Source organism: Patagioenas fasciata, chromosome 19 (genome assembly GCF_037038585.1).
Source record: "Patagioenas fasciata isolate bPatFas1 chromosome 19, bPatFas1.hap1, whole genome shotgun sequence".
Lineage (NCBI taxonomy): Eukaryota > Metazoa > Chordata > Aves > Columbiformes > Columbidae > Patagioenas > Patagioenas fasciata.
In genome coordinates this window covers 12,943,910-12,957,081 of record NC_092538.1, presented here as the reverse complement: position 1 = coordinate 12,957,081, position 13,172 = coordinate 12,943,910, and the positions used below count along the sequence as shown (strand labels likewise).

General features: G+C 53.3%; 1 long non-coding RNA gene across 1 annotated transcript; it reads right to left on the bottom strand.

Moving 5' to 3' along the window:
* Nucleotides 1-4,256: 4,256 nt before the first annotated feature.
* On the bottom strand, nt 4,257-8,416 carry LOC139829439 (uncharacterized). The gene is made up of 2 exons (XR_011741910.1): nt 7,893-8,416; nt 4,257-5,155 (listed from the first exon to the last, which is right to left on the bottom strand). It is a non-coding gene; the product is annotated as an uncharacterized lncRNA (long non-coding RNA).
* Between the last annotated feature and the right edge of the window lie 4,756 nt (nt 8,417-13,172).

Here is a 13,172-nt window from a genome sequence, read left to right as displayed (position 1 = left end):
GCTGCTCAGCCCGGCCACAGCAGCAGTGGCGTTTCAGTGCAGTGGCCAGAGCCGCGGGTTCTGTCCTTCTGCAGCAGATGGAGCTTTAGTAATATACCACCTTCAAGACTTCTGTGGTGGCCCAAACCTTGCCCAAGCTTTGCCCAAGCCTTGCCCAAGCCTTGCCCAAGCCTTGCCCAAGCCTTGCCATCTCCGCGCTTGTTCCGCTGCAGCCGGCAGTGCAGTCACACAGCGTCCGGGGGAGGAATTGCCGTGTGTTCTCTGGTGGTGGTGGTGGGAGCTTTGGACACGACACCTGGTTTAAAATCTCATTTTATCTCTCTAAATGAGCCTTACTAAGTACATAAGCACTTTGGACAAGGGCAAAGCTGGCGGCTTTGTGTTTTGTTTCATGGAGCAGTTGGCAGGTTAAGGGAGGTTTTACTGGCGTGCCGTTCATAGCTTTAGGATGCTGCCTGCGGTGGCAGAGCTGCGTTCTAGGAACCAAACGAGACATTTCAGAGGAGCCTCGCACAAAACCCCAACATCTCCCAGAAGAAGTCTTCTGATATTAAGCATACAAAGAGCTTAATAGAATTAATGGTGGCTCCCAGCGTGAACAGAAATAATTTCAGATCGAGTGCCTAATGTGCCTGTCAGTACTTCAAAATGAATGATTAAAGATAAAAATAGATTTATTATGTTCTCAATGGCATTGGGCCTCAGAGCGGCGGGAAATACAGTGTCTACTTGCTGAAAACCCCGGGTAAGACTGTCCTGCTGCATCCTGAAAATGATTTCACGGTGTCTGTTGAGCAGAGCTAATTGCGTTGTCAGACTTGTAAACGTTTCCAGCCCTGGTCGCAGTTCCAGGAAGCACCTGGTAAATTCGTTTTGTCTCCTGGCGGTGTCAGTCCCATGCGGTGGTGTCCTTCACGTTCTCAAGGAGCCGCCAGTGACCCGCACACATGATGGGGACTCAGCGTGGCGGGGCTGCCCCGAACGTCACCGCTGTCCCGCACCCAGCACAGCCCCAGGGCGGCCGCCGGGTCCCCGCTGGTACCTGCGCTGATTCCATCGGCGTCACCGGTGTCACCATCACTGGTGTCACCCGTCCCAGTGAGACCAGCGTGTTCCCTGTGTGACCGCATTTGTGGTCACAGTATCCACCTAGCAAAACTGTTTCTTATAAAATAACTGGATTTCACTTGTTTCTGCCTTGTGGCTTGCTCTCGGACAAATATTGCCAGAAATATGTATAAAAAATTTCATAGTACCAGTAACATAAAAATATTGCCACAATGCTATCGGAAGCTTTAAACACGTCTGCTTGTAAATAATTCACACGACCGGCTGTTCCACCACGAGCATCCTCAAGGTTTAGCAAGAACTGCTTTGCAAAGTACCCGCCGAGAAGACCCCTCCACCTCACCTGCCCAAAGGGCCAAAGGCTTCACTCCTTATGGGCACGTAATTTATCCAAAGAGCACTGAAGAGTTAACAGCTCTGTAGTTAAATGCTTAATTAGCAACTAAAGAGTGAAGTCAGAAAAATTCAGTTCATTGTTAGTCATGGATACTGAGCACATTTCACTTTGCTACGTAGAGTAATACATTTATATTAAGACTTCACACTTTGAAGGTTCACGGGTCAAGATTAATCAGTCGCGACCTTGGAACACAGCTCTTCTCTTCGTGGAGTAACAGCTGAGTAAGGGAATCTGAAACAGGGGTCCATACATTTATATACAGCTCGATCTGACTGAATGGTCAGCATGTAATTGAACAGCGAAGCTAACATTCCTTTTCAGAGGAAGAATTAAAGACCTTTGGAAAAAGAGAGGTGAAACACAAGTAATTTTTCAGTGGAAGTGACATTATGAATTGGTCTCCAACATGACTGAGCCCGATGGCTGTAGCGTTCCTTTCCTACTGCGATTCTTCCTCCAGAGTGATTCTTCCTGCTTAAAATACTCAGCAGAGAAGGACAGAAATATTGCCATTTCCAGCTGCCGGGTGCTTTGGTAGCAAAGCTGTGTGTTGCCAGACAGAGGAGTGTTGGTTTCTGCAGGGCACCTTTGCTGACGGAAAGGCAGGTGTTCTCTGCCACGTGCTGCGGGGCAGCAAAGCGGCTGTACCGCAGAGGGTTGTGTTGTCACCCGCGGCTGTACCCTGTACCGCAGAGGGTTGTGTTGTCACCCGCGGCTGTACCCTGTACCGCGGAGGGTTGTGCTGTCACCTGCGGCTGTACCCTGTACCGCAGAGGGTTGTGTTGTCACCCGCGGCTGTACCCTGTACCGCGGAGGGTTGTGCTGTCACCTGCGGCTGTACCCTGTACCGCAGAGGGTTGTGTTGTCACCCGCGGCTGTACCCTGTACCGCGGAGGGTTGTGCTGTCACCCGCGGCTGTACCCTGTACCGCAGAGGGTTGTGTTGTCACCCGCGGCTGTACCCTGTACCGCGGAGGGTTGTGCTGTCACCCGCGGCTGTACCCTGTACCGCAGAGGGTTGTGTTGTCACCCGCGGCTGTACCCTGTATTGCGGAGGGTTGTGCTGTCACCCGCGGCTGTACCCTGTACCGCAGAGGGTTGTGTTGTCACCCGCGGCTGTACCCTGTATTGCGGAGGGTTGTGCTGTCACCCGCGGCTGTACCCTGTACCGCAGAGGGTTGTGTTGTCACCCGCGGCTGTACCCTGTACCGCAGAGGGTTGTGTTGTCACCCGCGGCTGTACCCTGTATTGCGGAGGGTTGTGTTGTCACCCACAGCTGTACCCTGTACCGCGGAGGGTTGTGTTATCACCCGCAGCTGTACCCTGTATTGTGGAGGGTTGTGTTGTCACCCGCAGCTGTACCGTGGAGGGTTGTGTTGTCACCCGCAGCTGTACCCTGTACCGCGGAGGGTTGTGTTGTTACCCATGGCTGTACTACAGAGGGTTGTGCCATCACCCGCGGCTGTACCATGTACCACGGAGGGTTGTGTTGTCACCCACGGCTGTACCGCGGAGGGTTGTGTTGTCGCCCATGGCTGTACCGCAGAGGGTTGTGCTGTCACCCGCGGCTGTACCCTGTACCACAGAGGGTTGTGCCATCACACTGCAGCTGTACCGCTGAGGGTTGCGTTGTCACCTGTGGCTGTACCGCTGAGGGTTGCGTTGTCACCCATGCCTGCACAGAAAATGTTGCCGTACAGAGTGATTTTTGAGAGCCTCAACCTTGCTTCCTATCACCTTCTGCTCTTATGAGTTTCTCTGCCAAGACCAATCAATATGTGAAGCTCAGCCTGTTTGTAGCTGATTTCATCTTTTTGTAATAGAAGTTGTGTTTCCCAGCTTCCAGGTCTTGTCATCTCATCACAGCTTTCATGATATTCACCTTTTCCTTGACTCCTGCAGGCAGCTGTTTTGTCACTGGAAACATTCTTTTCGGTTTTGCAGTGCTGATAGAAGCTGGCAGGCGTGACTCTACAGGCTGAGGATTTCTGGGGATGTTAGGAAGCGCAAAAGCACAGCCGTTCCAGATGAGGTGTTGTTTTGAAGGTGAACTCGAGAGCGCTGTGGTCGCGGTCGGGGGTGCGATCGCGGCCGTCCCGCGGCACCGGTGCCCGGCCTGCAGGACACGTCCCGCGCAGCCGCACCGATTCGCTGCCCGGCGCCCGCCCCGGCACCGCGCTGCGCGGCTCCACGTGCCGGTCCCGCACCGGCGAGCGTTGTTTCAGCCCAAGCTGCGATCTCTGTTGTCTTTTTATAAGTCCACTGAATCACACACATTTGTATTAAGGTTTGTAATCTTGTTTTGAGAAAGGAGCGCTGACCTCTGGCTTGTGTCGTCTGCCGAGCTCCCCCTGAGCTTTGCCGTCGGGTCCTCTGGGGATAATGAGGTGGAACAATTTATTAATCTGTCTTCCCTGAGCAAATGAGTTACATTTGTTTTGAAGCCTTAATGTAGTGGTCAGAGGTTAACGACCTCGGAAAATCCCGGGGGCTTTTCTCTTCAGGTATGAATAAACCAGGATCTCACCGGCTTACCGTGCATCGAGGAACATAATGTGTGAAATCTATGATTAGCGTCAGAGCTTTTCATGGGGTCAAGAACTCCCTGATGGCTTCAAAGCTGCAATTCACTGCACCTACAGAGCTCCGTTCTGACCTCAGAGCTCTGTCCAGCGCTGCGTTTGCAGGGTCACCATCTAAATCGGCACTAAATGTGTTCACCTGGTCTGGCCATAGAGCAGTCAGTGTTTTCAGACGTCTCACCCAGACTGAACACCATTATTGAACGGTTGACTTTTTGAAATTATATTTTTATAATCTTATGCATCCTTCACTGCAAAATTTATTGCAATTCACATTAAAATATCTGTGGCATTGACTTGCAACCACTTATTGTTACTCAGCAATTTGCAAATTATCTCAGAAAGAGCAGAGTTTGATTCTGACATAGGCTCAATCAATATAACACAGTACAATACAATGCAATTCATCCTAATACGCCTTTAAACGTCCGTGTTACACACAAGAGGATGGTAGTTATGTAGTGGGGAGAGCGGAGTTTGCCTCAATCGTAGAGCAGATTTGTTCAAAGTCTTTTTTCGGTACTGGTATTTTTGTGAGAGAGTGTTGATGGGCCAGCGTTTGGTACCAGCTGTCCTGACCTTTCCTCCTACTGATGATCTTGGAGAATTTTACGTGCGGTGGACATTTGCAGACGAGCATCATTCTCACTGTCCTCTTCAGGCCTGAATTTCCTAGTAGGTAGTGGATCTAATTGATCGTGGTAAATTCAACCAGACATCCCTCCGGCAGCTTTGGTGTGAGGTTGCTGTCATGCAGGGTGCTGCTGGTCATCGAACCCGACCAGGAGCTCGGAGCGAGGGTGGCAGCGAGGTTGAGTTTCTCCAGAACAGCTCCTTGGCTCTTGGTTGAGGCAAAGGAGCTGTTTGTGTACAAGGTCAAGGAGAAGTGGCCACTCCACAGGTAGAATACAGGCAAGGAACCAGCAGCGTTGATTTTACATCAGTAAAGTCTTCAGTTAAGCCTGCTTGGCAGTTCCATATGGCGCAGACCCAGCGCAGGCCCGGTGCAGATCCGGCGCAGACCTGGCGCACACCCGGCGTCCCGTGTCCAAATAGCAACAAGATTTTATCAGTGTCTCCTGGGCTCCCGCCAGGCCTAGTTTTACCTGGAATTAACAAAAGTAAAAGATAAACTTGCAGGTTCAGCCCGTGGGTACAAAACGCCTGATGACCCGGTCCGGTGCAAGCACGTTGATTAAATCCCGTGAGCGAGTGCTTGAATACCAGGCTACTTGATTTTAAATATCTAATTCAGAGAAGAGCAGCTCCAATGAAGAGTCCTACCTATCAGTTTAGACGAGAGAGCAAGTCTAAGCTGCGGTACTGCCGACACCACTATTACACTGTGATTAAAATATGGCTTTTGATTAGTAAACAGATGGATTTTAATCTGCGTCACGAGCCTGGATGAATTTGTTGCCAGTTCTGGAAGCGATTTGTGTTCTTGGAATCAAACTACCAAACAGTAACAGATGTGAGAACATTGAGCTGTCAAGAGCTTAATGAAGTAAACCCGAGATCACTAACCAGTGTTAGAGAAGGGTTAGGGGGATCCCTTTTTGAAAGCTAATGGTTTAGGACAGCACACCTGTCATTAGGCAGCAGAAGATACCAAAATTAACCATTGTCTCGCATGAATTCTCATTCTGCCACATGTGCTTGAAATGATAGACAGAGCTGTACCTCAGAATTAATTGTGCTTTCAAATCTGGAAAACATGGGGGGAAAAATTTGATCTAGGGTTATTAAAAACAGTTGAAATCATTAACACAGCATGGCTTGCATGGTTGTGAGGCATTGCCTGTTAATTCTCAGTGTGAAAAGACACGTTGGTACCCAGAACGCTGGCAGTTGAAGCGCGCGGGGTTTGGGGGGTGAGCAGAGACCGTTTGCGTGTGAAACGCCCTGTTACGTTATCCTGAACGGGGACGGAGCTCCATCCGTCACGGCATTTCGGCTTCGGCAGCGCTCGGCGGGCCCGGGCCGGTGGCTCAGCCGAGGCGGAGCCGCTGCTTTCCCCGACCCGGGGACGTGGGGGTGAAGCCCCAGGTAAAGCTTTGCAGACACCATCCACAGCCGTTTGTCCCGGTGCAGGGGGTGTCAGAGTGGCCCCGAACCCCCGACCCGCGGGTGCTGGAGCAGCCTCTGTGCCCCCAGCGCAGCTGGGACACCCGCGCTGGAACAGGCACCAGCACTCGACATTGGCAGTGCTTGCTTATCCTGCCACTGGGAACCATTTAGGTTAATCACCAATCTGCATTAATCTCGTTGCTGTTGTAAAAATAGCCATTGTGAGAAATCGGTATCTGCTGGATTAAAATGGCCTTTTCCGAGCGCTGTGCGGCGAGCGCTGCGTCCCGCGGTCACGCGCGGAGCCAGCACCAGCCTCCCCCGTCCTGGCTCTTGAAGGGGAGCGGGGGTGTTGGGCATGGAGCCATCTAGGAAGATAGATAGATAGATAGCTACAAATAATGCTCTGTGGGAAGCAAAATTCTGCTGACAGAAATGCAAGTTAAAATTTGTGTCTAAAATGGTCTTGTCTGAGCGGTGAGTGTTGCCTTGAAATCCTTCAAACCCGTGTTTCTGCCATGTCTGCATCGCTCCGGGGAGCCGGTGACCACGGCGGCCCCGCCTGGGGACGGGGGACGGGTCCTGGTGACGATGCTCTCGGGCCGTGATTCTGCACAGGCTTCTGTTGTCCAGGAGTTCTACTCATGTATTACCAGAGTCGGTCACCCACCGCTGGCCCTGCGGAAGTTTGGCACGGGCATTTCGGAGGGACGGGCTGGCCGGCGGTCAGATCACAAGGGAGAAAATCCCGTGTCAGTGCCTGTTTCTGTGCAGCCGGGCCGCGCATCTCTGGCCCAGGGCTGCTGGCTGAAAAGCAGGTTTACGAGCCTTAGGAGATTGCTGCGTTTTTACAGGAGATTTGGGTGAATGTATTGCTGCCTCCATAGGAGCTTTTTATCATTTAGCATCCTACTGATGTCTGGTTTTCCTCTCCACGGGAATCCCGCTGCAAAATGATTGTAAATTACCAGGCAGGAGTCTTTGATCACTCGCCAATTATCTCTCTTCCTTTCAACACGTAAAGCTCGCTCTGTGAGGTAAGTCCCGTCGTTTCAGTACAGAGGGTAACGTTTGAGATCAGCAGATTGGGGAGTTGGTTACCTGTTCCTTATCCTCGAGCGACACAGTTCCTCTGTGGTTCTTGCGCCGTTCTGTCCGTCCAACGCGAACACGAACGGGGGTGCCGGCGCGTGGCGCTCGGCTCGCACCGCGGCTGCACCGCACCGCGCTTCCCGCGTTCGGAGATTGTTTAATGGGACAGCACAGACTGGAAGGAATTGGTGCTTCACCGTCGGCACTCCACACGTTTAAACAGCTGCCCTCTACAAACTACCGCTGGGTTTTAGCATGTTCTCAAGTTCTCATCTTGTCATAAGCTTGGGACTCCCATCTTTCTAACTCCGCGTTCTCTCCCCAGAGGCCGTGTCCTGTGTCCCGCGTCCGGGCCAGCGCGGTCACACTCCCCTCCCCAGCCAAACACTGCAAAGTTTATCTTCAATTTTGTTCTACTTTTGTTAAACCCATACAGTGATTTTTATCTCTACCATGAGCTTTCTGACTCTTCCGCTCACAAAGCAGCTATCTAAAGTGAACCGATTATGAACTATTTATATTACAGTAGCTACTAAAAAGGGGGGGGACACACATTAGCGTGGGTACTGCTGGAACAGGCAGATCTTGTCACAAAACAAGCATTCGGGAAGTTACCGGTTGCCATGCGAGTGGCGATGTCTGCACTTGACTCGCGTCGTTACATTTGGAAATGAATCTTACCATTTTGATAGTGTGGGGAGTGCTCAACGTGGGTCCGTCACAGGGGATGAACAAAGAGCAGCTGGGAGTGGGAGCCACTGGCTTCTTTCCGAGGCGCTAGCACCGATATCGTTACGAGAATGTTGCTTCGGTTCGCTCCCTTGTCAAGACTCGAATCCGTGCAACCACCATGTTACGCGGTGTCTCTGAGGGCAAAGCAGATGCAAGCTGCTGCGGCCTGGGATGCAGGCGGCCGAGGAGCAGCAGGAACAACAGCCAGCTAAGCAGAAATATTGGCCTACATTTGTTTCTCCTCCTGGTGGAAGGCACGCGAGTTTCTATGGCAACTCGTGTTTTCTGTTCGTCAGCCCTACTGACTCACTTCTGGGGGAGCCGCGGAGGAAAGGGCTCAGTGCCCACCCCGCGGGGCCGGTGGCTCCTGCCCGCAGCCCACAGCCCGGGCCTGGCTCCCCGGTCACTGCCTGCGGCCGGCTCGGGCCTGGCTCCCCCAGCTCACGTTTGGGGCTGGCGAGGCTCTGCGGGGCCGGCGAGGCTCTGCAGAACCGTCTTGAGGCCACGAGAAAAGACCCTCAAACGTTACACATCCTTGTCCCCTTGAAAAACCATTGTCAGTAAGCTGAGTTTGTCTGCTTTACAGGGGGATGTCAGCCCAGCTGAAGCCCTGGGACGTGCTGGCTGGCTCTGGTGTAGCGCAGAGCACATTTCTTCCTCAGTACCTTTCTGGTCATAACCCTTTTTTTTTCAGTCTGCTACCTAATTTTGTCCTTTACTGACATATTAGATCGCCAGCCTGGCTTCAACAGCTACGTCCCAAACGGCTTCCCCACCCCGACCAGCGTCTCTTCCTGAAATATTTAATCTATGGGTTTCGCAGCTTGAAGTTCCCGGCTGAGAAGGTGGGGGGAAGGGCCGCACCCCGTGTCCCAGCTGAGCACCCAGGGCTTCCAGCCATAAATCTGCCCCGGGCGCACGGGCTGGATTTCCCAGCAGAGCCCGGGGTGCTGAGTAACCGCTCTGCCGTGGAGCGGCGCGGGAGCTCGGCGTCCTCTGTAGGCTCTGCTGAGACCTCCCGCTGCTGTACCCGGAGAGCACGGCGAGCGCTGCGCGACCAGCAGCTCTTCCGAAGCTTTTTCTTGTGCCTAATCATCAACATATGGCACACTTTCAGGGAGATTATCTTTGCATTGTTAGCCTCAAAACGCAGCGCCTTCCAGCTTTACAGGGTCACAGCAGCTATCCAGTTAAATGGTGGAGCAGAAATAAAATGTTAACGCAGCGTGACCTCGGTCAATCAGTTAATCTTCCTCTACCCTGTTTACTCCAGCAAAATAAAAATCCATCTTCACACACTGAAAAGTGCTTTGAGATCCTGGGGTGAAAGGCACATCATAAGCCAGAGTATTAATTATTTAAGCCCTGCTTGGTACTGGAGGGAATACAGATGAATTTCCGAGGATGGTGGTTTGTTTATGTGCAGCTGCCACTTGCAGTCACACACGGTGCAGCGGTCACACGCGGTGCAGCGTGCTCGAGGTGCTGCCGCTCACGGTCACACACGGTGCAGTGGTCACACGCGGCGCAGCGTGCTCGAGGTGCTGCCGCTCACGGTCACACACGGTGCAGTGGTCACACGCGGTGCAGCGTGCTCGAGGTGCTGCCGCTCACGGTCACACACGGTGCAGCGTGCTCGAGGTGCTGCCGCTCACGGTCACACACGGTGCAGCGTGCACGAGGTGCTGCCACTTGCATTGCACACACGGTGCAGCGTGCATGAAGTGCAGCTGCCACTTGCGTTGCACACACGGTGCAGCGTGCACGAGGTGCTGCCGCTCACGGTCACACACGGTGCAGTGGTCACACACGGCGCAGCGTGCTCGAGGTGCTGCCGCTCATGGTCACACACGGTGCAGTGGTCACACACGGCGCAGCGTGCTCGAGGTGCTGCCGCTCACGGTCACACACGGTGCAGTGGTCACACGCGGTGCAGCGTGCTCGAGGTGCTGCCGCTCACGGTCACACACGGTGCAGCGTGCACGAGGTGCTGCCACTTGCATTGCACACACGGTGCAGCGTGCATGAAGTGCAGCTGCCACTTGCGTTGCACACACGGTGCAGCGTGCACGAGGTGCTGCCGCTCACGGTCACACACGGTGCAGCGTGCACGAGGTGCTGCTGCTCGCAGTGCACAGGCGATGCAGCATGCACGAGGTGCTGCCACTTGCATTGCACACACGGTGCAGCGTGCACGAGGTGCTGCCGCTCGCAGTGCACAGGCGATGCAGCATGCACGAGGTGCTGCCACTTGCGTTGCACACATGGTGCAGCGTGCATGAGGTGCTGCCACTTGCGTTGCACACACGGTGCAGCGTGCACGAGGTGCTGCCGCTCGCGGAGCACACACAGTGCCTGGTTTTTGACCTGGTTTTCTTGTTAGTGCCTGCTTTAAAAGAAAGGGGTCTTTTCTAACAATAACATGTTATGTTATGTTATGTTATGTTATGTTATGTTATGTTATGTTATGTTATGTTATGTTATGTTATGTTATGTTATGTTATGTTATGTTATGTTATGTTATGTTGTGTTGTGTTATTGAGGTTTTTTTTATAGTGCCCAATATTGTTATTCTACTGCAAGAACAGAGCATGATTTTTAGAGCTGCTGTTCCTTAAAACCTGATTTTGCTATGATTCCATTTTAATATGGCCATGTATTCTGATACAGCAATGTTCAGTAAAAGCATGAGCACACACAGACAGAAAGGGAAAATGTTCTTTTTAGGAACCATAAAGATGGTGATCATAGATCTAAATTACACCCTTTTTCAGAACTTCTGTCAAATTGAATTGGCTTGTGCCATTCAGAAACTTCTATTTCCACACGTACATATTGTAAAACACATTTCAAAATAAAATAGCATGTGGACACATTCGGCTGGCTGTCCGCACTGTCATTGTGCAGACGCTTTAGTCTCTGAAGAGCTTAATATGCTCCTGTGTGGGTTTAAGTCACGTACAGACAATGGTAGGTACGGGCCGGGCTGGGGCGGCCGCAGCGGGGCAGCGGCCTCGGGAGCGGCCCCGGGCTGCGGATGCGGCGGCGGGACCGGGGACGCGGCGGCGGGACCGGGGATGCGGCGGCGGGACCAGGGATGCGGCGGCGGCCCCGGGGATGCGGCGGCGGGACCGGGGACGCGGCGGCGGGACCGGGGACGCGGCGGCGGCCCCGGGGATGCGGCGGCGGGCACCGGGGGCCCCCTGGCGGCGGCGGCGGGTGCGGGCGGTGCGGAGCGGGATCCCCGCCACAGCGCCCGGGGGAGCGGGGCTGTCCCCGGTGTCCCCGGTGTCCCCGGCCGTGTCTCCGCAGTCTTGGCACGGAAGCACCGTCGGGCCGCTGCGGGTGTGGAAACCTCTCCGCGGGTTCCGCGGCTCGCTCGGCGGGACGCGCGGCGGGGCCGCTGTGCGCTGCGCGGCTGCCTTCGCCACAGCTCTCCCGTTTGGCACAGGTTGTGACAGTCACAGGGTGACTCGGGGTACCGTTCTCAGTGGAGAATACTTGGACTTCTCTGTGTATTGGGTAGATAAAATTCCATCATTCTGAGCAGGCATTTCATCACAGTAGTTTGCAGCAGATTAGGACGACGTGTTTGGTGTTGGTTTCTTAGTCAGCTATTGCTCCCCAAGCCCAGACCTCAGCATGTATTCTCTGGACTTTGGATGGACCTTTTCCCCCCTGCTATTTCCCAACAATTCCAGAAGCACCCTCTGCAGCCAGTTGCAGCCACACGGCATTTCCTTGTTCTGTCAGAAACAACAGGTCGGGCTTTTACCTGCTTAGAAATCTGTGCAGCTGATATTAACCGCCGTGCGCTTTAGCACAGGCCACATTGGAAATTCAGCTCCGGGCCTGGACAAACGTCCAGGTTGCACAGGCTACAGGATTTAGCAGCGTGCTCTGAAAAGCCAGCACTGAGTGCGATCGGTGGCTGCCTGCAGATGTGAAGCTGATGTGGCAATAATAGAGATTTTACTAATGTGTATTGTATTGCTGTGATCGACACTACTATGTTATACAGAGCTCTGGTGTCCACAAATGGAGAGTGAGGAAAAACTGCCTTTAGTGCTTCTGGGGGACTAAAATAATATATATGGCTGAAAGCAGCTTGCTGTGTTTGGCTTGCCCAAAGCTCTGGCAGACAAGTGCCTTACAAAGTGTGAGCAGTTCTGTGGGAGGAAACACAAGGTGCCTGTGCACAGTCGGTTCCCTGAGGCACAGGGAAAGCCGCAAGGAGGCCGAGTGGCTGGAAGCTGAACTGGGGCTTCTCCAAAGCAAAAACCGAGCCGTGGTTTACTGGAGGGTGCAAACAGCCAGCGGGACAAGCGGGAGAGCTGAGCTCTGCTCGTGGTGTTTCCAGATGACAGGCAGGTGTTTCCCAGCAGATACACCTGAGCACAACACAGCGTCCTGGGGCTGGGCCAGAGGTTCTGGACCAGTCTGGAGGTCACCGGGTAAAACCAGGAGGGATCTGGAGTGTCCGAAACCTGGAGAACCCGGCGCTGGCTCCTCCCGGCGCTGCTGCGGGAGGAACGGGGAAGTTTTCAGAAGTACCTGCAGGTCTGTGCGAGACCCATTCATCACGTAGGTCCTGCCTAACCACTCTTCATGAACACATATTTACAGTGCGAATTTATTCATCATTAAAACTGTAAATAAAAGGATTACAGAGAAAGTCAGAATGGTTCAGTCTGGAAAGAGCGCTAATTATTTTCATCGTTATGGGTTTTTCTGCATTCGCTACTTGAATTTAAAAATAAAAATATCGAGATAAAATCCCACATCCACTGGAGTACAGTTGGTGTAATTTTTTAATTTAAGCAGGCGAGAAAACATGAGGCAGTCACGTATTCCTGTACACTGCAGGTTTATTCAGAGGCCCGAAGTGAAAAGCTGTTTATTCCCCCTTTCTTTGCCTTTGCTCAGCAGACAGGGCTTGGCTCTTCCTGCCCGTGCGGCCACAGCGCTGCGACACAGCAGAGACTGAGTCACAGCCCGGGCAGCGAGAGCGCGGGAGAAGGCTCTGCTGAGCCAGCCCACGGACGCAGCCCGGGGAAGAGCGGAGCCGTGCCCAGCCCGCGGAGCGGTCGCAACCGCTATTCCTGGCGGCGGCACTTCACCCGGGTGCGGGTCTCCTAAAGGGTGTGCAATTAAATAAATGCATTTTATTTTCTTGGCTTCGGGGTATTTGGGGAAACGCACCCTTGGAGGCGGGGGGCACGGGCGGGA